Here is a 27,299-nt window from a genome sequence, read left to right as displayed (position 1 = left end):
CAGAGCTTGACAAATACAGATTTGGATGCTCACAGTCAACCATTCGAGTGAGCACGGGGACCACAAGGGAGGAGTTAGAGAAAGGACTGAAGCAGCTGAAGGGGTTTGCAACCCCATAGGAAGAACAACAATATTAACCAACCAGACCCCTGCCCCCAGAGCTCCTAGGGACTAAACCACCAACCAAAGCGTACACCTGGAGGGGACCATGACTCCAGCTGCATATGTAGCAGAGGATGGCCTTATCTGGCATCAGTGGGAGTAGAGGCCCTTGACCCTGTGAAAGCTTGATGCCCCAGTGTAGGGAATGCTAGGGCAGAGAGGTGGGAGTGGGTGGATAGGGGAACACCCTCACAGAAGTAGGTGGAGGGGGAAATGGGATAGACTGTTTGCAGGGGGGAAACCAGGAAAGGGGATAATATTTGAAATGTAAATAAATAAAATGTCCAATTAAAAAATAGTCAGACACTCAAGCCAATGAGGTAAGGCATCAACGGTTAGCAGGAGCTGAGAATTCCTGAAGGGATGTTGCGTTGGATGCTCTGGACATTAGAAAAGCATTAGGGACTGCTGACACAAGTTTGCTTGGGCTTTGCAGGGCACACTGTTTACCCCTAAAATGTACCACTCAGCCAGCTTTGAAGTAAATATTTGCCTATTGCTGAACGACAGTGTTTGTGGCTAAGTGAAATATCGGAGGAGAGAACGTTAAGGAGACAATGGTTGCTTTCTCGATAGCTCTCTTAGGGCCCCTCAGTTGGAGCTTAGAAAGGACTTGTTGGATGAAAGTGTTAGAGATCCAGTAAAACTTAGCCAACAAAGCTTGCTTATGCACCCACCGATGAAAATGAAGCCACTGGCAAAAAGAACCAAGTGGTCTGAAGAAAGAAATCTGTGATTGAGTAGGGAGAAGGGGGGGGGGGATTGAGAGAGGTACGGAGGAGAGAGAGAGAGAGAATGGGGGCTAATCAGAATGGATTATATATGTATGAAATCCACAAAGGACACATTTTACTTGCTCGAAAATGTGAGAGCCATGAAGTTGTCACACATAAGGCGCATGCTCAGAAGGACGTAAGTGAGAGAAGCAGGAAGCGATATCAGCTGATGGTGTGCTGGGCCTTGTACCAAGTAAGACATGGAAATGCCTGTTGGCCCAATCAGGAGCGAGAGACCAAGGCAGAGCGGGCAATGCATCTTATAGAATTCATTGCTCAGGGCTCACAGTGGGATAAGGTAGAAGAAGAATACGTCTAGCAGAAGATGGGAATAATTTCCACAGTGTCCCATTAAAGTAAAATTTAAGCTCAAGTTCCTTAATATATAGACAGATTACTTTAAAACTGAGTAACACAAGGCTGGGTTAGGTCTCATGGTTGTATATGGCTGATGGAAGGGCAGTTATGTTTCCACATAATAGACCACAAATTTCTGATTACAAGTGATTTGATATAATTGTACTTAGAGTAACAGAGAGATAATTGACAGAAGAGGAGAAATTCACATGGCCCAATATGAATACAATACAGTAGTCAACCTCAATAATCAAATAGGAAGGTTGATTGAACGAAATAAAGAAAAAAATGGAACCAGAGTGACTCCATCTTTGTCCGAGCAAACTTGGAATATGAAGGAGAAAGGTAGCTAGCTTCTCAGGACTGCTGATGGAACGAGTCTGAAGCTGATACAATCCTCTCTTTCTCCTCAGTGTGTAGTGAAAGTTATTCTTGAGAAACAAATTTGCTAGCACGCATTCGTTCTTACCTGTTAACGGAATGGAGAATATCACAGTGGAAATAATTACCAGTATGGAAATGGCCTAACAGTGCGTGTGCTACCTTAACATAACGTGTGCTTTTGACTGCTTCCAAGGAAAAAGTAATGGCATCAGGATAAAAAACTCCCAGTGTATGGCAAAGGGAGAAAACGAGAGAAAATGTGAGGCTCCCGATGAGCCCCGGAGTTAGCTTTGGCTGTCTCTACCTGCCCTGGGACTGATCTTTTCCTCCTTCCTTTTTTTTCCTCTTCTCTATTTTTCTACTCAGTTGGGTTTTAGAGATGAGCAGAAGTACAGGCTAACACTCGCTGCTCATGTTACATAACTGTCAACAATCCCGAAAGGCTTTTGCTTAGTTTGTTTTATTTATCCTCAACTTAGACTTTAATGACAAGCTGTTACATCTTTTATGTCATTTGATCTCCTTCAATGTCGGTTGAGAATTGAGAATTTGAACGAAAACCATTGCTCCATGTGGTTGGCTTGTTTTTGGAAGAGACATATGCAGGTGTTTATGTAATGTAAACACGTATGTATATACATGTTCTGATGTGTGTAAGCGCACATGTGTGAATGTCTATGTTAGATGTCTGTCATTGATATCGAGTGTCTTCCTCAAATGCTCTCTATATGTTGATTCAGGGTCTCCTGCTGGACCCGTACCTCAGTATTTCGACTACTGTAGCCAGCCAGCTTGCGCCACAGCTTCCCTGTCTCTGCCTCCGATGCTGCAGTTTCAGGCAGGCTGCTGGAAATCTGGCTTTCAGCTGCTTAAGGGGATCAAAACTAAGGGACTCTGCTTGTGTGGCAAGTGTTTTTTATCTGTGAGACATTTGTGCAAGCCTTACTTGGGTTATAGAAACAGTCTGGGCCTTACGAGCCCAGGGAAAAAGTTTCTAGCTTGTGATCCTCCTATCTCAGACCCCTGTCCACTGAGATTATAGGTGTGTAACACTATGTCTTTCTCAAGTACACATAGTTTTTATTTAGGTTACTCATAGGTTCTCTATGAATCATTATCTACTAACCTTTAGGAGTTAGTGTTACCTGGATCACTCAGTCAACAGTAGACTATGAGTTTGATCCCCTAAATTCTTGTGAAAATGCTAGGCATGGAAGCTTAGTGCTGTGGACATGGACATAAGAGGAATCCTGGGGCTCACTTATCAGACAGTCTAGCCTAATAGTTAGTTTCAGGTCAATAGACAATCCTATCTCAATGATACATGAAGTTGTCCCCATGTACATACATTTGTGCACACATATAAACAAATTCAATCACATGCGGTTAAAAAGGTCAACAAAGGAAACACTGTTTAAAAGGTCTGATTATGATGCTTAAAAAAGTCTATTCATTCCTTACTGCTAGTTTGCATTTCACTTGAAATAAATTTTATAAATGGAAAATTCTAACAATGAATCATTTCTAAAGTGCTAGATTATATAATTCTGCCATTAATCCTTATCTTGAAAGAGACTTTTGAATGAATATAACTGTCAGTTGGACATTGAGACATTTTGTTTTCTTTGAAGAATTAGGAGGCAGAATTCTGAACATGGTTTGCTAATATTTTGCTTCTGGTTTGAAGAAGTAAAGTCCTCAAGTAAAGTAAGCATGACTTGGTTTTGGGAACTTCTTATTATGTAAAAATTCATTCAATCTCCAAACACCTTTTATTTACAGGAATTATGTCAACTGATATTGACTGTACTATTAAAATGAGAACTTTAAAAACTATGACAGTACACACCATGCCCTGTGAACTGCATGAGTGCATATGCAATGGCTCAGTCCCACACAGCCAAATCAGTCTCAGGATTTTATTTTACCACTTTGTCTAATATAGGCAGATTTTATCTTATCACTGTGCTTGCATAATTGAAAAACTATTGTATGAAAAAAGAACTTTATATAGGTGATTCTTTTTTCTAAAAATCAGGAAGTTGGGTTTGACATATGTGTGTTCATGTTTGTTTTCTTAGTTTAATTATGTCAAATAGCTTACAAAGACATACAAGTGAAGTCATTTCCTTGACACGTAAAAAAGAAAGGTTCTTATTGAATGGAATATTGAAGCCTGAAATCCAATTTCCAAGTTTTTGTAGCTCTTGAAATTGTACCTCACTTCTTAAGAAGGTGAATCCATGGCATCTGTTAGGTGCATCTCGCCACATTCTACAAGACCTTGATGCTGACAGGCAGGAAAACAGGCTGGCATTCCATTCATGGCAAGGTTGCCTGTTGACCTTGGTACCTGAAGAGATTTGGAGATGTTGGGGAGATACCAAGCCTTAAGCCACTGATACAAGTAGAACAGGCCCAGATGGGCACATACTAAGTACCCATAAAATCCAGAGACCCAGGAGCTTATGGTCTAAGTTGTTGACTAGAGAGAAGCCAACGAAGTGCAGAAAGATAATACTCTTCCTGAATGACGTTGCCCCAGATTTCAACACTGAAGTTCAAAGGTGACTTAGCTGTGTACACTGACATACAAGATTAAACTCTCTACTGCCTCAGCTTTTCCTTCACTGCCCTTTTCCAGACATAGCATGAAGGATCCCCAGAGAAATGTGCTAAGCTGTGAATGTAATAGCATTAGAGCCACAGTGTGTGCTGAGGTTTTGTGGTGGTGTGGTGGTGGTGGTGGTGGTGGTGTGTGTGTGTGTGTGTGTGTGTGTGTGTGTGTGTGTGTGTGTGTGGTGTGTTTTATGTGAATTATTTTAATTATGTTAATTCCTGACCTTGGCTGAGGTTATACTGCTAGTGAATAGGGATACTGGAAACTTAGTGACACTAGGAGTAGGGTTTATGTAGTCAGAGAACCAGGGAACAGGCTAACATTTTAAGTGAAAGATTAACACTCTAACAGTGAGTTTTAGCTACTTCTGGTCTTCTAATTTTGTTGTTGTTGTTGTTGTTGTTGTTGTTGTTGTTGTTGTTGGTGGTGGTGGTGGTGGTGGTGGTGGTGGTGGTGGTGGTGGTGGTGGTGAAGAAAAGTGGCTTCCTTCTGGTCCCTCCCATCTCAAAACTCAGCCCCTTTGGCCTGCACTTACTGTCAGGTAAAACTGTGGCCATCACCTGGGACCGAGGCGCAGGCAGATTTTCTAAGTGTATTTCTAAAAATGTGTCTTAAAACTAGAAATGCAAAATCATCCTCTACATGGTGACTCAGAAAGTCCAGACCAGCACAGTCTCTCAGAAGGGGCTGGTGAACAGGTTTGAAATGTTATTTGTTGAGGGCTTTTCTTCTATCCATTGTGCTTTGTGTGGAATGTGCATGGCTTCTGGACCAGCCAGCACCGCCTAAAATGGCTCTTTGAAGTGGGAGGTCTTTATGACAGAAAGACCGAGATGACCGCAGAATAAAAAGGATTAAGGAATAAAAGAACCAGAGCGCGCGCAGTGTGCTTGCACCACCTTGTGGCCGCATCTGTCTTTGCATGTCTGTTGGCAACAGCAACCTGTTTTTCAAGATTTTACTTTGTTTAAAAGAACCAGACAAATGCAGATGCTCGCAGCAAACCATTGGACTGAGTGAGCACCGAGATCACCGAGTTAGGGAAAGGACTGAAGGAGCTGAAGGGGTTTGCAACTCCATAGGAAGAACAACACTATCAACCAACCACACTCCCTCACCCCTACCCCCACAGCTCTCAGGGACTTAAAACACCAACCAAAGAGTACACATGGGGGGACCCATGGCTTCATCTGCATATGTAGCAGATGATGGACTTATCTGGCATCAACGTGGGGGAACCTTGGTTCTGTGAATGCTGAATGCCCCAATGTAGGGGAATGCTAGGGTGGTGAGGTGGGAGTGGATGGGTGGGGGACAGCCTCATAGAAGTAGGGGAAGGACTATGGGATAGGAGGGTTGTAGAGGGAAAACCAAAAAGGGGATAACATTTGAAATGTAAATAAATAAAATATCCAATAAAAAGGAATCAGATTAGAGGAATATCTAAATATTTTTAGTGTCTATGTAAGTCTGTTTCTTTTCAAAAGTGAAATCACATTTATTTGATAATTTATTATCCATTTATCTGTTTACTGTGTATGTGTGTGTGAAGGCATGTGTGCAAGCCATAGCTCAAATGTAGACCTTCTAAGGTCTAGAACAACTTACTGCAGCAAGTCCTCCTCCTCCACCATGTGGGGCCTGGGGGATCAACTCAGATTAGGTAACAAGTGCCTTCAATTGTTGAGCCATCTCACTGGTCCATTTTCCAAACACACACACACACACACACACACACACACACACACACACACACACACACACAGAGAGAGAGAGAGAGAGAGAGAGAGAGAGAGACAGACAGACAAACAGACAGACAGACAGAGAGACAGAGAGAGACACAGAGAGACATACATATATTTACACGTTATAATGCTTTTATGACTTACATATTATTTGTTGTTAAAAATAGTAATAGTTATATATCTATATCTCAATTCTATTTTGTCATTTATATGTTATTTTTTATTTTAAAAATAGAATAATTAACCTTTCTACCACCCAACTTAATCTGTGAAAGGAATAATTTAAGGCAACATAATTTATGGCAAACATAATCATGTCTTATGCTCAGGAGGCAGTGTACGATTGTGGGCAGTACTCACAGCTTTATCATTTTATTTTAATATTCATTTAAATAATTAATGAATATATGTATGGGTTCAATGTACTACTCATGGCAGAGACATAGGAAATTAAGACAAAGTTTCACATAATTGCTGACATTTTCAGACAAAATGTTATCTAAACCACTTTTCTGTAAATTTTGCTTTATCTTTGTCAGAGTGAAACATTTATAAAGTCTTAATAAAGAATTACATATTCAAGTTCAAGGAATTTTATTATTTATCCTTTGCTAGACTAGAAACATGTTCATTGAAAGTGATAATATTAGGTCACACCATATACCAATTAAATTATAAAGAGATTCTTAAAAAGTGAGTGTATATGTTTGTGCACACATGCATGTGTATGTGGTGTGTGTGTGTGTGTGTGTTTGTGTGTATGTGTGTGTGTGTGTGTATATGGTGTGGAAGAGTAGAGGAGGAAGACCTCAGGCATCTGCCTTATTCCGTTGAGATAGGATCTCTTGTTGAAAAATGATGTTAACTGTTTCTCTGTCTCCACTAGGGTGGTCAGAAAATGAGCTGCCAACGCTGGCATTCTGAACATGCCTGGCAATGGCTGGCTTTGAATTTGCACTTTAGGTCCATGTGCTTCTGCTGCAAAACACTCTCCTTTGCCCACTGAGCAATCTCCCCAGCTTTGGGGAAATCATCATTTATAAACAATTCTTTTTAACCTGAGGACTATTATATCCTAATGAGGTAAGCAGAGGCTTAGAGTCACAGACATCAGAGATAAGTGATAAAATACTATTTGTAGCTAGAGTGTCCTGAGCAAATGAGTTCAGTGTTTCTTGTTTATAATCAGACTTTGTTGGAGGATTATAAATAAGATTATAGAACCTTAGGTGATTGTCGATGAACAAGCCACTATCCTTTCTGGAGTTTTAAAGGATTACCCTATGCGTAATTCTTTACATTTAGGCTAGGTTTGTTTTGTTGCTTTCATCTTTCAAGTCTTCACTTGGGGAATCAGTAACAACTGTTTTAGTTCTCATCTAAATGAAAGTGAAGATACTGGAGAAATGAAGTGGATTTGGTGTCTAAAATGGTAAGAGGTTGAGGAGACTCTTCTGTTTCTTATCGTGAGCAAACGAAACCACCAGATGTGGAATGGGATTAATAGAAAGTGGTCAGGCCATCAACAAGTCTGAGTCCTGGCGTCCACACTCCGATCCCGGTGATAGTTGGCAGTGGACTTTTTCACATTCCTTGGTTTTCTTGGCAGGGTTGCTGAGTGACAAGAAAGGAGTAGTAGTGTTAGTAAAGTGACATTGCATCTAAGATGATGGGAGAGGATTCAGGGATGTGCGACGCACATCTAGTGTGGGATGCAACATCATGACCAAAACAATTTATAGAAAGAGCGTTCCATTGCGCTTCTGGTTCCAGAGCAACAAGAGCCCATCTTCATCATGTTGACGTATGGCAGCAGGCAGACACGAAGCTGAAAGCTCAGAGGTCACTCCTTAAACCAGAGCATGAAGCAGGGCATAAACTGGGAATGGTGCATGGTTGAAACCTCAAAGCTCACACCCGCTGACACACTTCCTCCAGCCCAGTCACATCCCTTAAATTTATTCAAACAGCACCACCAACTGGAGAGCGAGTCTCAAAACAGAGGAGCCTATGGGGGACATTCTCATTCAATCCCTACACATGCTGAGCATTTAGTCTCTTGGCTGCTAACAAACTCCATGCCCCATTTGACTTAGCATAGACCTTCCAGTCAGCTTGTATGCAGATACAGTAGGATTAGACAGTGGACTTCGAAGACATTCAGCAAATTCATCAAATGCTTTATTTCTTTTGGGTTCCTTTCAATTTATAATGTAGTCATAGAATTGATTCCTGTCGGAAATCCTAAATGGTTTGCTACAATCTAATGTTTAAGATAGACACCTAGGAATTCGCATCAATTTCATATTTTTCCTATATAGTTCAATGGAATTCATCCACCAATGTGGCCTCATTTGCCCTATGTCATCGCTAGCCTGGATTATTTACTTTCCTATCTGGTCCTCTGCCTTTTGTTCCTTCCTTTGCAATCTGTACTTCTATGTGGAGCAGCCAGACCATACATACTTGCCCCCCTTGCTCCCTTAACTTAAAATTCTCTGATTTCTCTCTGCTCTGTATGCTTTTGAGAACTACTGACTTGAGTTACCGTATGTCTTCTCTGAGATTCATGTATTTCTGTTGGGAAAATGATGGTGGAGAAAGGGATGCAGTTCATCTCTACAGCAGGCGGTTGGTTATGGTGGTCAGGTGGTTCTAGAAATAATTATAATGAAGAGCTTGGCTAGAGATCACTGAATAGCACAAAGTCTGGTACTCTCAAAATGCATTCCTCAGGTAAACCTAAGCACGGTGTTGAATTGTCCCTCCCACCTTTATGACACTTTTCAGGTTGGGAAAATTTGGAGTAATTGACTAAAAATTACCTGGGAACCGCTACCCTTCTCCATGCCCCTTTCTGAATCACATTCTCTACGTTGTTTGGAGGTTAGCATATAATATGTTTCATAGCCCCAATTATTCTTTCATTTATTTAAATTTTTGTGGAATATGCTATCACCATAACTTAATTTGAAGTCTCCATAATGTATTATTTTCTGTTGTGAAAAATTTTGTTAGTAACCAATGTTTCCCAGTTGTGCTGGTTGATATTCATTGTCAACTTGATTGTATTAAGAAATGCCTAGCCCATTAGGGAGACATATCTTTGGGAGTATCTGAGATAATTTCTGGAGAGTATTAACTGAATGAAGAAGATGCATTGTAAATGAGTATGAGTATTATCCATTGAACTCAAGCTCCTGCCTGACATTAAAGTGAAATGGAGAAGACCTAAAGCAGTGACACTTCTTTTTTTTCTGATTCTAGCCCTCCTGAGACATGAGTAACTAGCCTCCTGGTCCACTGCTTTAGAGACACCTGCTCTCCTGACCTTGCCTGCCATGATGGGCTGTTATGTCATTAAGCTATGAGCCAAAATAAATCTTTCCTCCTTTAAGTTGCTTTTTGCCAGGATTTTTGGCCATGGAAACTTTTGTAACTAATACATCAGCCATTTACCAAAATCTGTCTACTTATCTGAGGATGCTTCTGGAGAATGCACCAGAATTTGCTGTTGGGATCTCGATTTAGCAATGTATAGTTGTGATGTGGGAAGAGGCAAGCCAGCAGCATGGCTGTCCTGCAGGAAGAGTCATGACAATGAGGAAGTATGTGGTGGAGAAAAGGGGAAAAAAGAGAAGAATGGTTTGATCATTAGGAAGAGAGATAGACTGGAGACACTAAGGTGGACAGTGGTCTGATGTCAGTAGCCATGGTGAAGTTCTGGCCAGTGCTATAACTGAGGCCCATGTTTGGGTCTATGACATGTGGAAGCAAGGGTCTGTGTCAATGTCTATGGCTCATATTACCAACAAAAGCCATCAGGATGACCCTGTTCTGCTCTGGGCTTCCACTTAGGATCATGTTGCTATCTAAGGGCTGTGAAGAGCTGGCTTCAGCACTATGAAAAGCTGGCCCCATCCTTGCTGGCTGCAGCACTCAGGAGTGGGCTCTGTCCTTCACCTGAGCATCACAGTAGAGCAAGCGTGGGCGGCACTGGGTTTGTGGTACCTGATCTCTGAACTTCTGGAGGGTGAAGTGCCCTGTCCTATAACCAAAGCTACAGGATCTCCATGACCTAGGGCAACAACAGGATAACGGAGGAGTCCCCAGGGAGGATTCAGTATTGATGGTGTAGCAGAAGCCAGAGACACCAAAACAGATCAATGACTCACTGAAATGAACATTTGCAAATAAAGAAATAGATGAACAAAAGGGTGTACTGTGAAACACTACATCTTCCATGAGGAGGGTTTTGTGTGTGTGCATGCATGCGTGTGTGTGTGTGTGTGTGTGTGTGTGTGTGTTTGTGTGTGTATTGTTTTGCCTTGTTTTATTTTGTTTTTTGTTGTTGTTGTTGTTTTGTTTTCTTTTGGAGGGGAGGGAGTTACAAGGGATTTACAAGAGAGTATCCGGATATGCAGGGATAGGAAGATGAGTGGGATGGAGATGCATATGTGAAATTTACAAGGAATCAATAAAATGTTTAAAAAAAGGAAAAGGAAAGAAATAGAGTTTCTCTCTTACCTTTTAAAATCAGGATTAGAAACACAGATACCAATATTCTTCCTTTTAATGCTACCTCTCATCTTCTGAGTGTTTGTCTGTACCTGGGTTAGTTTGCTTCTCTTCGACAGCCTCTCAGGCTACTTGAACTCCCTCACTCTCAGCACTGAATCCACCATTTTTACCTCTAGCAAGGCTACATAAAATCCCTCCCCCAGCTCGCCCATTTCTTTGACATTCCGGGTCCTGTGTTTGCCATTAGTTAGTTACAGTTTATACAGCTTCACCAGTTTCTATTTTCAAATACTTTTAATTTGACCCTTTCCCTTCAAACATTTCCTCCCTTGGGATCAATTGTGTGATCACATTTTTATTTAATGTTATCACTCTTGAGCCTTAAAGTCATTTTAAAACTCAGACTCTGTGGCCATTTTTCTAGAACCTTCCTTAATGAGCTTATAAGGCCAACTGTGTATTTGGGACTTAGGTGACCTCTAGGGACCAAATTGTTTGCAAAACCACGCCTATTTCTCCTCCTGGAGTTGGCGCTTTGTCTCATCAACAATATCATTGTATTCATTGTAAAGATAACACCTACCCTTTTTTTTTTAATTTATGGTTTCTAATTCTGTGATGAAACACCATGACCAAAAAGCAAATTAGGGAGTTAAAGGTTTATTCAGCTTCCACTTCTATAATACCACTCATCATTGAAGGAAGTCAGAAAAGGAACTGTAACAGGGCAGGAACCTGAAGCAGGAGCTGATGCAGAGTCCAGGGAGGAGTGCTCCTTGCTGGTTTGCTCCTCATGTCTTGCTCAGCCTGCTTTCAAAAACTCAGAACCACCCACAGTGTGCTGGGCCCTCTCAGCAATACCTAAGGAAAATGCTTTGCTGCCTTGCCTGCAGCCCGATCTTACAGTGGCGTTTTCTTAACTGAAGTTTCCTCCTCTCGGAAGACTTTTGTTTGTGTCAAGTTGACAAAACACGCACACACACACACACACACACACACACACACACACAACCAAAACCCCCCCAAAAAAAACCAAACAAAAAAAACCCAAAACAGAAACAAAACAAAAAACTAACAACAACAACAACAGCAAAAACCCAATTCAACAAACTCTTCTTTCCAATATCATAGTCCTTGGTGTGGTTTGGGGCCCCCACATTTCCCGTTCTGAGAGTGAATGAATATGAAGTGATAGTTGCTTCTGTGTCCCCATCGTTTTCTACCTCTTGTCTATCTGCATTGCCTACAGGGTGCATTAACAGAAGTGAATGTGCATCCCTCTTGGTTTATTTTTCCTCAGTGTCTTAACTGGATCCCCTTGGCTGACAGGATTGAGTGTATACTCCTCTGGATGATGTTTTTGCCCTGGATAACCTTTTCTTCCCCTTGTGCACCTTGTGTTCTAGGCACACAGTGTTTCTCAGAGAATTGATTATGTGGCTTTCATGGAGTTCTGTGTGGAGAAATAAAACACACTTCGGCTGGGGGAGCTTCTCAGTAACCAGGTCAAGTACTACTTTGCCTTTGAAACCTTTCCCATTTGCCTATGCTATTGACTTGCTGGAATTACAGTCTTCCTTATTATTTCTATCCTTAATACATCGCTTCTGACTCCAGTGTAATTTATTTCAAATGAAACAAGAGGCGAGAGAACTTTTGACCTTGTCTAATTGCAAAAAAACCAAATGTACATCTTAATGATTTTTGTCTAAGTATCTTCACTTTCTTTCAGTATATATCTTTCTTCCATTAGGCCATCTTTTACTTACTCTCTCTAAAGAAATTGAATCTTTTTCTCTCTAATGAATGAGTTTTTTTCCCCGTGGGTTGGTATTTATAGAGGCCTACAACCATTGCCAAAATGCATTTTAAAATTTAATTGTGACTTTGTTATTCACAGATGTATCCCTGTCCTCATAACTCAGTCATATTTTGTCCATTAGCCCTCAAACCTTAGGCAACTGTTGATCCATATTTTACGTATTCTGAACATTTCATATAAATCAATTCAAAAATCGTGTGATTTGGGGTTCTTAATAGTTCACTGGGCATGTTTTTAAGGTTCCTTTATAATACATCATGGATGTGTGCCTCATGCCCTTGTGTGGGTGAGTGTACATAATGTATTGTGTATCCATTTATGTGATGGAAATGTGAGGGTTTTTATACCTTGTTGCTATAGACAATGTTGCTATGAATTTTTCTGTATAAATCTCTGTATGTGATTAATGCACTTTTAATGGAAATCATATTTTATTTTATTTCTATACTCTTATTTATGGACATAGTTAAGAATATAGATCTGTGGCTAGATTATTTATGTTAAAATTTTGAAACTTACAAGCTACTCGACTTTGAACTATTTCTCTCCTTTATTTTGCCTCCAATTTTCTAATATTTAGAAGGGGATTAATAACATCTTCTTTATTGGAAAGTTGTTAAGTAAATTAGTTTATAAAAATGTGTACAGGATAATGCCAAGACCATGGTAATTATCTTAACATATATGCTATTAATAGTTTTTAAATTACATGCCCCTGATTATATAATTTAATCATATAATGACTACTTTCTGATAAACTTGAATTGTGGGACTGTCCTAATTGTTCTATGTAAAAAGCACATTTGTTACTACACTATAGAGTAAATAGATATTGTTAAAATAGGCCCAACTGGTCACTTAAAGGAAGGTCACAAAGAAGAACTTACATTATACTGAAGACGCTCGTAAAAAGGCAAGTTTCAATGTTAGAAGAAAAATAAAGTCCTATGTGTTTCCCTGCATTGTGTCTGTTTATGTCCTGATTTTGTGCCCGCATTTAAAAGAGGAAAGAAGGAAGCCCTTGGGAGGAGATTATGTCTAAAGTTCTGGATTTCACATTAACTGGGCCAAAACTAAGATTGTTCAGTGGTTCCAAGAGGGCATGTTATGATGTGTGCTAACTGAAAATTGTCATTTGAAAAAAAAAATGAGGAAAGATTTATATGATCAGAAGAGGAACTAGGGTATAAACATTTATCTGATTAGTTGTTTTAATGCTTGGGTCTATAAGCCTGACTTTGGTCAGAAAAGTAGATTCACCTTCATCCCCTTTTGTATTAGGAAGGAGGCTTAATATAAGGAATTTGGAGGCCTAGGACTTCTAAAGAGATGGGCCTATTAGCTCAACATTCTGTGCAACTAAAGTAGATGTTCTCCAGAAAGCTGCTGAAAACCATTAGGCAAGCCTTACATTGGATCTCTGATCAGCATACCCGCTATGGTTGCCACCAAGGGAATCACAAGTGCTCTTTCTCTTTTGCCTTCCCTATCTCAAACCAGATTGTGTCCATGGAAAATTACATCCCGATAATTACTGGCAAAATAATTGGAACATGTGGTTTTTGACACCTCTAATGTCAGAAGCAGATGGCAAGTGTCACAGGCTGATTTCCAGCAAGAGTTACTGCTTCTTATTTGAGATATTTCCACTGAAAGTACTTGACTACTATGTATGCTTTTCTGTGTTCCTCATAAGACATAAATAGTTTGAAATGCCAACATGATAGGTAGAAAGAAAGACATTACTTCCAAACATTGTACATGGGTTTGGAAAGTCCAATTCAATGACTTCTCTCTAATACAATGCCAGAGCAGGCAGCTACTTCAGGCTTAAGTAAAGTGGAGCTTTGCACAATTTGATTGGTCATAAAAATTAAAGGGATGTCAAATATTCTCGAAGGATCTTGTCATGAAATATTTTGAGTAAGGCAAGAAGATGAAAATAGAAAGTGCATTTATCAAAGCAAAGGACAACTGGCTTTTAGATTAGGAGTTTATAAGTATTTTAAATTTTATTTAATCATTTCTTTTTTTCCCCACAAACCAGATTGAGACAAAGTTACGAGTAATAAATGAAGCATAATACATAAAAAGATAAACAGATCCATTTACCCATTGTCTATTCTTTTTGAGTAAACATCTTTTTTTCTTTCATGTGTCACCCTGAGACAAGGAGAAAACCCAAAAGACCATTTGTTCCTGTTTGTCAAGGCTGAGGAAGGAACGACAGCCTTTGAATACAAGTCCATCTCAGGGCTAACACTTATCTTGGCAGTGTTGAGAGTCTGAATCATCTCTACAGTTTCTGAACTGCAAAACACAAGTCTATTTCAAACGGAACTAGAAGGAGCCCAATCACTAGCTCAGGATGATGCGATGAAAGTTGAGGTTGCCTGGAATGGGAGTATGAAGCAAAGCAGAATTATAAAGACCATAGAATACATTTTCCAAAAGCATGCCATTTTGAAAGTTGCAGGAGACACTAAATACAACAGAATTTTATATAACTTCTTGGCATATGTACTTATTTTTGATGAGCCTTTAATAAATGGTCTCTAGAGGCTGAAGAGATGGATCAATAAGTAAAATTATTCCATGCAGCCAAATGCAGCTGACAACCATCTGTAACTCCAATTCCAGGTGATACAAGGGCCTCTTCTAGTCATTTCATGCCCCAGGTATACATGTGATGCACAGAGCTACATATAGGCAAAACACCCATGCATATGAAAAATTAGTAAAATGTAGTTATATTAAAGTTTATTCTCAAAGTGTTTCCTATATGCTAAGAATGAGCTACTTAAAAGGGACATTAAGAAAAATAACCCCACTTAAAATAGCAAGAAAAATACATGCTTAGGTGTAATATAAATTAGGAGCTGCCTGGCTATATATATTTCAAAAACTATAAAACACCGATAGAAGAAATTGAACGTCATAGATGGGAAGGTATCCTGTGCTCATATTGGAAGGATTAATGTTGTTCAAATACTTACATGAAGGTATGATCGATGGCCAGGGTTCCTGTAAAACCCCAGCACCAGCCTCACACAGCAGAGAAAGCAATGCTCAACTTTATAAGTAACCACAAGCATTGTTGAGTAGACAAAAACAACAACACTGAAAGGGTCACGCTAACAGCCTTCAGAATACATTATAAACCAATAGTAATGAAAACCAGCATGGGACCAGCTCAGTTAGCAAGATCCTTGCTCAATAAAATAGGATTGTAAACCTAAGAGAATTCCAATAATTTATAATCAATTAATCCTTGATAAAGATGCCGATGACTCACATTGGGAAAAAGTCAGTTCCATAAGCAGTGTTGAGGAAGTTTGTTGGCTCTGTATAGAAGAAGGAAATTAGACCCTTATGTTATACCATACCATACATATAATAACTCAGTATGGTTTGAGACCTAGACAAAAAATGTGAAACTATGGCATTCATTGAAGAAAATTCAGGGATTTCCATGAAACTGGTCTGGGCAAAAATTACTTTGGGAGTGATCTGAAAACTCGAGTAATAAAAGCAAGATTAGATCAATGGGGTCACAAAAACTGGAAGGTTCTTGCCCAACCAAAGAAAATCACACTGAGGGGATAGTCCAGGGTTAGATTAATATTCTCCATCTATACATGATGGGTTAATATCTAACCTATAACAAGAAATCAAACAAATCAGGAATTAAAACTTAGAATGTTAAGTTGGACAAATAAATCCTACGTCTTCCATTATCGCTGCATGGCCGGCGATAGGAGTGATGATTCACTTGGATGGCCTTTTCTAAAATCTTCTTTTTTTCTTTCCTTTTTCTATTTATTATTTAATTATTTCTTACAGACCAGACTTTATACCCCTCCAGGTTCATCCTTTGACTGTTCCACATCCCATACTGCCCCCTACCCCACCCCCATCTCCAAGAGGATACCCCCCTCCAATCCCACCACACTAGACCTCTCCCCTCCCTGGGGCCTCCAGTCTCTTGAGGGTTAGGTGCATCTTCTCTGACGGAGTCTTGACCTGGCAGTCCTCTGCTGTACATGTGTCAGGGGCCTCATCTCAGCTGGTATCTACCTGGTTGGTGATCCAGTGTCTGAGAGATATCAGGGTCCAGGTTAGTTGACACTGCTGGTCCTCCTACAGGGGCACTCTCCTTCTCAGTTTCTTCCAGCTTTTCTTTAATTCAGCCACGGGATCAGCGGCTTCTGTCCATTGGTTGGGTGTAATCACTTGGAGACAGGAAAGGATCAGGGTACCACAAATAGCCTTTCCAAATACACATACTGTGGGCTCAAGGCTGACTACCTGCCTGCTGTTCTCTATGTACCCAAGTGTAAGCCTATAACTTTAACAGCAGCCCCACGAAGGGCAGACAGTTATTATCTTCAGGAGCTAAAACCACAAAGAAGTTAAGTGTTCAGGCCACACCGTAAGCAAGTAGCAGAGCAGGACACATCACATCACTGAAACTTTAAGAACACAGAAGAGAAGCCACATGTCAGTATTAAAGAGCAACACGTTTGTTAGGGTGCATGAGCTGGATAGTTTTATGTTTTATTACCTTGACAGATGTTAGAGTCATTGGTGACAAGGGAACTTCAGTTGAGAAATTGCCTCAATAAGATAGGCAGGCTTGTAGGACATTTTCTTCATTAGTACTTGACATGGGGGCGGGGAGCACAGCCCATGGTGGGTGATGCCATCCCTGGGTTTGTGGTCCTGGGTTGAGCAAACCATGGGGGAACAAGCCAGTGTAAGCAGCACCTCTCCATGGCCTCTACATCATCTCCTATCTCCAGGTTTTTACCCTGTGTGAATTCCTGTCCTGACTTCCTTCGATAATGAATAGTGATGTGGAAGTATAAGCCAAATGAGCCCTTTCCACCCCAACTTGCTTTTTGGCCATAGTGTTTCATTGCAGCAAAAGAAACCCTAGCTAGGACAACATACAACTTGCTAATTTGATTTAGCGTGTCCATGTCAAGCTTTGTCATTGCCAAGCTTCAAAATTATTTTATAATTAACAATGACTAGGTAGGCTGTTTGGGGTTTGTTGTTTTGAATGATTTTGGTTTTTAATAAGACAAACATATAACCAAAGGAAATATGATTTATTGAAGCAGAACTGGTAGGCTCTGCTTCCTAGGGACAGGTTGAAATTGCTGTGACAAAGGGTAATGCAGTATGAAGTCACGTAAAGCTGAAGCACACAAACATTATTTCTTCTCAAACTATAAAAATGCCTATTAACTGTAATGAGAATGATGTCATTGCCTCCTTTCTCACAATCTTTTTGGGATGTTCATATCTGAATTCATGAGTTATTGTCCAATCACTGCTAAATATATTCCTCTTATGCTAATGGTTTGCTGGTGGCATTCCGCCACACAGTTTTGTTTTCTGTTGCTCTATGGTGACTTGAAAATATTGAATATTGGGAGAGAGAATTCCATGATGTTTAATGGATTATGTTTAGTGCTCCAATCCAGAATTTATATGTGTATGTTTTGTTGTATCTGTTGGCAAGGGCATTTTAATTGAGAAAGCTAATGGGTTGTTTAATATCTAAGGGGAAAAAGATGTGAAGGGAGAAAATTTTTAGTATGAACTTGCTGAGAATTTGGATGTAAATTACTTCACAAGGCAGAAGTGCATAAAATATATTTGACATAGAACAAAAATCAGTCAGGAAAAAATTGAATTAAATTAAGCACCAGAGGCAGCACATTAAATTGTATCAAGATTGACATGAAGGTTTTCCTATGGTGTAATAACCTACTTTGCACAGTTCTATGACCTCCTGGATGTACTTGTACAATGACTGAAGAACAGTCATAGGACTGTGACAGTCTTTCATATTTGCATTAATTCCAAAGATCGTAAGGGAAGTTAATGGGAAGGAAATGTTAGGCAAGATCTCAAGGTTATTCTCATATATTTATGAGAGTATCTGTGCACAAGGCTATTTATTTAGCATAGGATTGTATCTCAAGAGCCATAAAACATAAGCATATATGACCCTGATTAACTTTTTTTATTTTTTTTACTTCCAGCACATCATCATGTTCACAAATACAGCATCTGTTATTCCCTGATAGTTTTACTCTCTCTCTCTCTCTCTCTCTCTCTCTCTCTCTCTCTCTCTACATATATATATATGTGTGTGTGTATATATATATGTATATATATGTGTGTGTGTGTGTGAGTGTGTGTGTGTGTGTGTGTGTGTGTGAATTAAATGGGGATTTGTTTTTTTTTTACTTCCCATAGGAGAAAGGACCTTGGAAAATGAAGATAAAAAATGCGTAAATACTATCAATTGTCCTTCAGTAATTTTCAGCACACAGATGTATGAAGATGTGTCAAGGTTCAGAAGTTTTTTTTTTCTTATTGATGACTTTATTTATTTACATTTCAAATGTTATCCTCCTTCATGTTTTCCCCTCCACAAACCCCCATCCCATCCCCCTCCTCCCTGCTTCTAAGAGGGTGCTCCCCCACCCACCTACCCGCTCCACTCCCACCTCACTGCCCTGGCATTCCCCTACACTGAGGCATCAAGTCTCCTCAGGTTCAAGGGCCTCCCCTCCCACTGATGCCAGATAGAGCCATCCTCTGCTACATATGTGACTGGAGCCATGGGGTGCTCCATGTGTACTCTTTGGTTGGTGTTTAGTCCCTGGCGCATCCTATGGGGTTACAAACCCCTTCAGCTCCTTCAGTCCTTCCCCTACCTTTCCATTTGGGTTCCCACTCTCAGTCCAATGTTTGCCTGCTTGCATCTGCATCTTTATTGGTCAGGTCTCTGGCAGAGCCTCTCGGGGTAGCTATAATAAACAGGCTCCTGTCAGCAAGCATTTCTTGGCATCAGCAATAGTGTCTGGGTTTGGTGTGTGTAGATGGGATGAATCCCCAGGTGGGGCACTCTCTGGATGGCCTTTTCTTCAGTCTCTGCTCCATTCTTTGCCATGCACTTCCTCTGACAGGAGGAATTCTGGATTAATATGTTTGAGGAGGGTGGGTGGCCCCATTCCTCAAATGGGGGCCATGCTTGTTCACTGGATATGGTCTCTACAGGTTCTATTTCTCCTTTGTTGGGTATTTAGGCTTTTGTCCTCCCTGTTGGGTTCTGGGAACATTTTGGATCCCTGGCATCTGGGACTTTCTAGTGGCTACCCCCAGTTCTCTCTCCCCTGCTGCTACACGGCTACTTTCAAATTCCTGACCCTCTGTACTTCTCCATCTCCTCTGAACTAGCAAAACTGGCCCCACTTTTTCCCTCCCCTTCTGCTTTCCTTCCCAGTTCACTCTCTCGCTCTATTTCCCGAGATTATTTTCTTCCCCTTTCTGAGTAGGACTGTAGTATCCATACCTTGGTGTGGTCTTCTTTCTTATTGGCTTTGTGAGTTGTATTGTGGGTATTCTGAGCTTTTTCTTGGCTAATATACACTTTTTAGTGAGTACATATCATGTGTTTTCTTTTGTAACTGGGTTACCTAACTCATGATGGTATTTTCTTGAACACATTGGCACAGGGGAAAATTTCCTGAACAGAACACCAATGGCTTATGTTCTAAGATCAAGAATCAACAAATGGGATCTCATAAAATTGAACACTGTAAAGCGAAGGACACTGTCAATAAGACATAATGGCAACCAACATATTGGGAAAAGATCTTTACCAATCCTACATTGGTAAATATCTAATATACACAAAGAACTCAAGAAGTTAGACTCCAGAGAACCAAATAACTCTATTTAAAAATGGAGTACAGAGCTAAACAGAAAATTCTCAACTAAGAAATCTCAAATGACTGAGAAGCACTTAAAGAAATGTTCAACATTCTTAGTCCCCAGGGAAATGCAAAATCAAAACAACCCTGACATTCCAACTTACACCAGTCAGAATGGCTAAGATTAAAAGCTCAGGTGACAGCAGATGCTGTCGAGGATGTGGAGAAAGAGGAACACTCCTCCACTGCTTGTGGGATTACAAGCTGGTACAACCACTCTGGAAATCAGTCTGGAGGTTCCTCAGAAAATTGAAAATAGCTCTATCTGAGGACCCAGCTATATTACTCTTGGGCATATATCCAAAAGATTCTCCAGCACACAAGAAGGACACATGCTTCCCTATGTTCATAGCAGCCTTATTTATAATAGCCAGATGCTAGAAAGAACCCAGATGTCCCTCAACAGAGGAATGGTTACAGAAAATGTGATAATACACAATGTAATACTACTCGGCTATTAAAAATAATGTCTTCATTAAATTCTCAGGTCAATGGACAGAAGTTTCATTCTATTTAGATTTTTCTTAAATTCAGTCATCTTGTGGCCTATGCTTAAAATATCTGCCACAAGCCCACATTTTCAAAGTTTTTGCCTGGATTGTGATGCATTTTAAGGGAGCTATGGATCTTGTATAAAGGAGTCTAGCTAATGCAGTATGCTACTAAGGTATGTTTTTTCAAGCTCATACCTATCCCTGACTTCTGTTCTACTATGTACTTCCTGGTCCTCTGCAATGTGATCAAATAGTATCTCAGGTACCCAGTGCCCAGGTAGTGTTAACTTCCTGCCTTCGCTGCTCTGATGGACTTAGATCCTCTGAAACCATCAGGCCAAACAAATACATCTGTCTCCCCTCTTATTAGTGATTCCCCTTGGGTATTTTGATCAGTGATGCAAAAGAACTACTACAGAAACGTGATACTAGAGAAGAGGAGATGCTCCAATCAAACCTGAATGTGTGGTTCTTACACAATTGGAACTGGATCGTGAGAGCCATTTGGGAAATGATTGAGGCATATGATAGAGAAGCTGTATATTACATTCTAATGTGAGTTCAGAAGATCACAGGCTTCTAGGAGTGAGAGCAATAGAGACTGGGATTATGCTAATGAGGTTTTCTGATAAAGAATATGGTTATGTTTTGTTCATATTCTGAAATCATGAGTGAAGCATGTAAAAAATGATGAGCTAACTTATTTGGTCAAAGAAATGTCTCAGTATAGCATTGTGGCTCTCACACTGGTGGCTGCTTTTAAATGTGTTCACAGTGCTAAATGGGAGATCAAACTGCAGTGGACAAGATTGAATGATGTAGTATGATGAGGAGAGGGATCGCTTTTTGTGTTTTTTTCTGGTAAAATAATCTGACTAAAAGCAACTTTGGGGAGAAAAGGTCTATTTCAGCTTACAATTTGAGAGGGGATACAGTAACACATGCTACCTTTGCAGAACAATTTGACGTTTTCTAGGAATTGAGTCCATTAGTTCTAAGAGTGAGCAGGATGGAGACATAGGAAAGGTAGTAGGTAGCATTCCTATTGACCATGGCAAAGCTGAATCAAGCTAAATTTCTTCTAATGAATAAATAAAAATAAGCCGTGATACACTCAGTTTCCTTGTATGAGTCTAAAAAGTAATAGCAATGTGTTCTATCACTATTTAACATGAGGTTGGATCAATCTTACTAGAAGATCTGGTTTCCGCTATTATTTAATAAAACTATCATTGGAAGAATTCATATAAAACATATCATTCTATTTATGTTGACTAAATGGAACAAAATAAAACTAATGAGAAACGTTCATATCAAGACTTTTTATTTAAGTGGAAAAAAGAACAGAGATAACCATCATGGTATTGGCATGTAAATTAACTTACTTGAAGGAAAATAGAAGACAGCCATATAACCATGTGAACTATAATTCAGCTAGTTCAGAGTCACCTCAGTAGCTGGTCGTTTTCTTATGCCCTCCATGTTGTATATTTGTATATGTGTAAAACAACGTTAGAAATGACCTCAACTGTGGATACTTCTTTTTTATTAGGGTTCCTTTCCCCCAAAGATTAATAGTAGTAAAATTCTGGTGTAGTGAGTAGTTTTAACTGTCATTTTGACACATTGTTGAATTACCTGGGAAGAGATTTCAATGAGGAATTGTTTAAATCCAGTTGGCCTATGACCTATTTTTCAGGGATTCTCTTGATTAGATTAACTGACGTGGGGAGACCTACCTATTGTGAGCAGTGCCATGTCCTGGTTTGGGTCCTCAACTGTGTTAGTGTAGGCATGCGTGCATTCACTGTCTCTCCTCTTGACTGGGAGTGTTGACTGGCTGCTTCAAGTTCATCACGTGACTTCTCTGCAAGGATGAACTATAACCTGGAAGTGTAAGCCAAAGACACCTTCCCCCCCCTAAAGTTGTTTTGGTCAAGTTGTTTATCACAGCAACAGAAAGGAAACTAGGGCATGCGGTATTTATTTCTTTTGTTTTGGCCAAACTACAGCTGTATGGGGGGGGTCTTGGGATTGTATGTAAGTAAAATTAACTTAAGAGCGGAAAATAGAAAATAATATTGAGTGCAAAGAGAGATTAAAAAAAAAAAACATAGGGCTCTCTGCTCCCAAACCCCGTGGGAGAGAGACCTCACCGCCTGGTCAGGTGGGCACTCCTGAGGCTGCAGAGCGGAATAGACCACCAACACTGCCCACTCCTGCCCACATCCCTGGCCCAAGAGGAAACTGTATAAGGCCTCTGGGTTCCCGTAGAGGAGGGCCCAGGAGCAGCAGGTCTGCTGCATCTGAGACACCACCGGAACCTGAAGGGACCAGCCGGATAAACAGTTCTCTGTACCCAAATCCCGTGGGAGGGAGAGCTAAACCTTCAGAGAGGCAGACACGTCTGGGAAACCAGAAGAGACTGCACTCTGCACACATTACTGATTCCAGAGGAAAACACCAAACACCATCTGGAACCCTGGTGCACGGAGGCTCCCAGAAAGAGCGGCGCAGATCTTCTTGGTTGCTGCCGCCGCGGAGAGCTCATAAGCAACACCCCACAAGCAAACTTGAGCCTCAGGACCACAGGTAAGACCAACATTTCTGCTGCAAGTGACCTGGCTGGTGAACTCAAGACACAGGCCCACAGGAACAGCTGAAGACCTGTAGATAGGAAAAACTACACGCCCGAAAGCAGAACACTCTGTCCCCATAACTGGCTGAAAGAAAACAGGAAAACAGGTCTACAGCACTCCTGAAACACAGGCTTATAGGACAGTCTAGCCACTGTCAGAAATAGCAGAACAAAGTAACACTAGAGATAATCTGATGGCGAGAGGCAAGCGCAGGAACCCAAGCAACAGAAACCAAGATTACATGTCATCATCGTAGCCCAATTCTCCCACCAAAGCAAACACGGAATATTCAAACACACCAGACAAGCAAGATCTAGTTTCAAAATCATATTTGATCATGATGCTGGAGGACTTCAAGAAAGACGTGAAGAACTCCCTTAGAGAACAAGTAGAAGCCTACAGAGAGGAATCTCAAAAATCCCTAAAAGAATTCCAGGAAAACATAAATAAACAAGTAGAAGCCCATAGAGAGGAGTCACAAAAATCCCTGAAAGACTTCCAGGAAAACACAAACAGTTGAAGGAATTAAAAATGGAAATAGAAGCAATCAAGAAAGAACACATGGAAACAACCCTGGATATAGAAAACCAAAAGAAGAGACAAGGAGCTGTAGATACGAGCTTCACCAACAGAATACAAGAGATGGAAGAGAGAATCTCAGGAGCAGAAGATTCCATAGAAATCATTGACTCAACTGTCAAAGATAATGTAAAGCAGAAAAAGCTACTGGTCCAAAACATACAGGAAATCCAGGACTCAATGAGAAGATCAAACCTAAGGATAATAGGTATAGAAGAGAGTGAAGACTCCCAGCTCAAAGGACCAGTAAATATCTTCAACAAAATCATAGAAGAAAACTTCCCTAACCTAAAGAAAGAGATACCCATAGGCATACAAGAAGCCTACAGAACTCCAAATAGATTAGACCAGAAAAGAAACTCCTCCCGTCACATAATAGTCAAAACACCAAACACACAAAATAAAGAAAGAATATTAAAAGCAGTAAGGGAAAAAGGTCAAGTAACATATAAAGGCAGACCTATCAGAATCACACCAGACTTTTCGCCAGAAACTATGAAAGCCAGAAGATCCTGGACAGATGTCATACAGACCCTAAGAGAACACAAATGCCAGCCCAGGTTACTGTATCCTGCAAAACTCTCAATTAACATAGATGGAGAAAACAAGATATTCCATGACAAAACCAAATTTACACAATATCTTTCTACAAATCCAGCACTACAAAGGATAATAAATGGTAAAGCCCAACATAAGGAGGCAAGCTATATCCTAGAAGAGGCAAGAAACTAATCGTCTTGGCAACAAACCAAAGAGAAGAAAAGCACACAAACATAACCTCATATCAAAATACGAAAATAACAGGAAGCAATAATCACTATTCCTTAATATCTCTCAACATCAATGGCCTCAACTCCCCAATAAAAAGACATAGATTAACAAACTGGATACGCAACGAGGACCCTGCATTCTCCTGCCTACAGGAAACACACCTCAGAGACAAAGAGAGACACTACCTCAGAGTGAAAGGCTGGAAAACAACTTTCCAAGCAAATGGTTGGAAGAAGCAAGCTGGAGTAGCCATTCTAATATCAAATAAAATTAATTTTCAACTAAAAGTCATCAGAAAAGAGAAGGAAGGACACTTCATATTCATCAAAGGAAAAATCCACCAAAATGAACTCTCAATCCTAAATATCTATGCCCCAAATACAAGGGCACCTACATACGTAAAAGAAACCTTACTAAAGCTCAAAACACACATTGCACCTCACACAATAATAGTAGGAGATTTCAACACCCCACTCTCATCAATAGACAGATCATGGAAACAGAAATTAAACAGAGACGTAGACAGACTAAGAGAAGTCATGAGCCAAATGGACTTAACAGATATTTATAGAACATTCTACCCTAAAGCAAAAGGATATACCTTCTTCTCAGCTCCTCGTGGTCTTTCTCCAAAATTGACCATATAATTGGTCAAAAAACAGGCCTCAACAGGTACAGAAGGATAGAAATAATCCCATGAGTGCTATCAGACCACCACGGCCTAAAGCTGGTCTTCAATAACAATAAGGGAAGAATGCCCACATATACGTGGAAATTGAACAATGCTCTACTCAATGATAACCTGGTCAAGGAAGAAATAAAGAAAGAAATTAAAGACTTTTTATAATTTAATGAAAATGAAGGTACAACATACCCAAACTTATGGGACACAATGAAAGCTGTGCTAAGAGGAAAACTCATAGCGCTGAGTGCCTGCAGAAAGAAATAGGAAAGAGCATATGACACCTGCTTGACAACACACCTAAATGCTCTAGAACAAAAAGAAGCAAATACACCCAGGAGGAGTAGAAGGCAGGAAATAATCAAACTCAGAGCTGAAATCAACCAAGTAGAAACAAAAAGGACCATAGAAAGAATCAACAGAACCAAAAGTTGGTTCTTTGAGAAAATCAACAAGATAGATAAACCCTTAGCCAGAATAACGAGAGGACACAGAGAGTGTGTCCAAATTAACAAAATCAGAAATGAAAAGGGAGACATAACTACAGATTCAGAGGAAATTCAAAAAATCATCAGATCTTACTATAAAAGCCTATATTCTAAAAACTTGAAAATCTGAAGGGAATGGACAATTTCCTAGACAGATACCAGGTACCGAAGTTAAATCAGGAACAGATAAACCAGTTAAACAACCCCATAACTCCTAAGGAAATAGAAGCAGTCATTACAACTCTCCCAACCAAAATGAGCCCAGGTCCAGATGGGTTTAGTGCAGAATTCTATCAGACCTTCATAGAAGACCTCATACCAATACTATCCAAACTATTCCACAAAATTGAAACAGATGGAGCACTACCGAATTCCTTCTATGAAGCCACAATTACTCTTATACCTAAACCACACAAAGACACAACAAAGAAAGAGAACTTCAGACCAATTTCCCTTATGAATATCGACGCAAAAATACTCAAAATTCTGGCAAACCGAATCCAAGAGCACATCAAAACAATCATCCACCATGATCAAGTAGGCTTCATCCCAGGCATGCAGGGATGGTTTAATATACGGAAAACCATCAACGTGATCCATTATATAAACAAACTGAAAGAACAGAACCACATGATCATTTCATTAGATGCTGAGAAAGCATTTGACAAAATTCAACACCCCTTCATGATAAAAGACCTGGAAAGAATAGGAATTCAAGGCTCATACCTAAACATAGTAAAAGCCATATACAGCAAACCAGTTGCTAACATTAAACTAAATGGAGAGAAACTTGAAGCAATCCCACTAAAATCAGGGACTAGACAAGGCTGCCCACTCTCTGCCTACTTATTCAATATAGTTCTTGAAGTTCTAGCCAGAGCAATCAGACAACAAAAGGAGGTCAAGAGGATACAGATCGGAAAAGAAGAAGTAAAAATATCACTATTTGCAGATGATATGACAGTATATTTAAGTGATCCCAAAAGTTCCACCAGAGAACTACTAAAGCTGATAAACAACTTCAGCAAAGTGGCTGGGTATAAAATTAACTCAAATAAATCAGTAACCTTCCTCTACACAAAAGAGAAACAAGCCAAGAAAGAAATTAGGGAAACGACACCCTTCATAATAGATCCAAGAAATATAAAGTAACTCGGTGTGACTTTAACCAAGCAAGTAAAAGATTTGTACAATAAGAACTTCAAGACTCTGAAGAAAGAAACTGAAGAAGTCCTCAGAAGATGGAAAGATCTCCCATGCTTATGGATTGGCAGGATTAATATAGTAAAAATGGCCATTTTACCAAAAGCGATCTACAGATTCAATGCAATCCCCATCAAAATACCAATCCAATTCTTCAAAGAGTTAGACAGAACAATTTGCAAATTCATCTGGAATAACAAAAAACCCAGGATAGCTAAAACTATCCTCAACAATAAAGGGACTTCAGGGGGAATCACTAT

The 27,299-nt window shown here is 40.0% G+C and overlaps 1 long non-coding RNA gene across 2 annotated transcripts in view; it reads left to right on the top strand.

The window, feature by feature from the left end:
• The window catches only part of LOC120094697 (uncharacterized), a 99,972-nt gene that overhangs the window by 23,905 nt on the left and 48,768 nt on the right, over positions 1-27,299 (top strand). Inside the window, exon 2 of one of the 2 annotated variants that reach the window (XR_015629970.1) lies at positions 11,972-12,070. The exons of the other annotated variant lie outside the window; for it this stretch is intronic. This is a non-coding gene — a long non-coding RNA (uncharacterized LOC120094697). The remainder of the gene's footprint in view (positions 1-11,971; positions 12,071-27,299) is intronic. 2 annotated transcript variants of the gene reach the window in all.

The sequence above is a fragment of the Rattus norvegicus genome, chromosome 9 (assembly GCF_021556685.1).
Source record: "Rattus norvegicus strain SHRSP/BbbUtx chromosome 9, alternate assembly SHRSP_T2T, whole genome shotgun sequence".
In the NCBI taxonomy this organism is placed as follows: domain Eukaryota; kingdom Metazoa; phylum Chordata; class Mammalia; order Rodentia; family Muridae; genus Rattus; species Rattus norvegicus.
The sequence above is the reverse complement of the archived record's forward strand: the minus strand, read 5'-3'. Positions and strand labels throughout refer to the sequence as shown.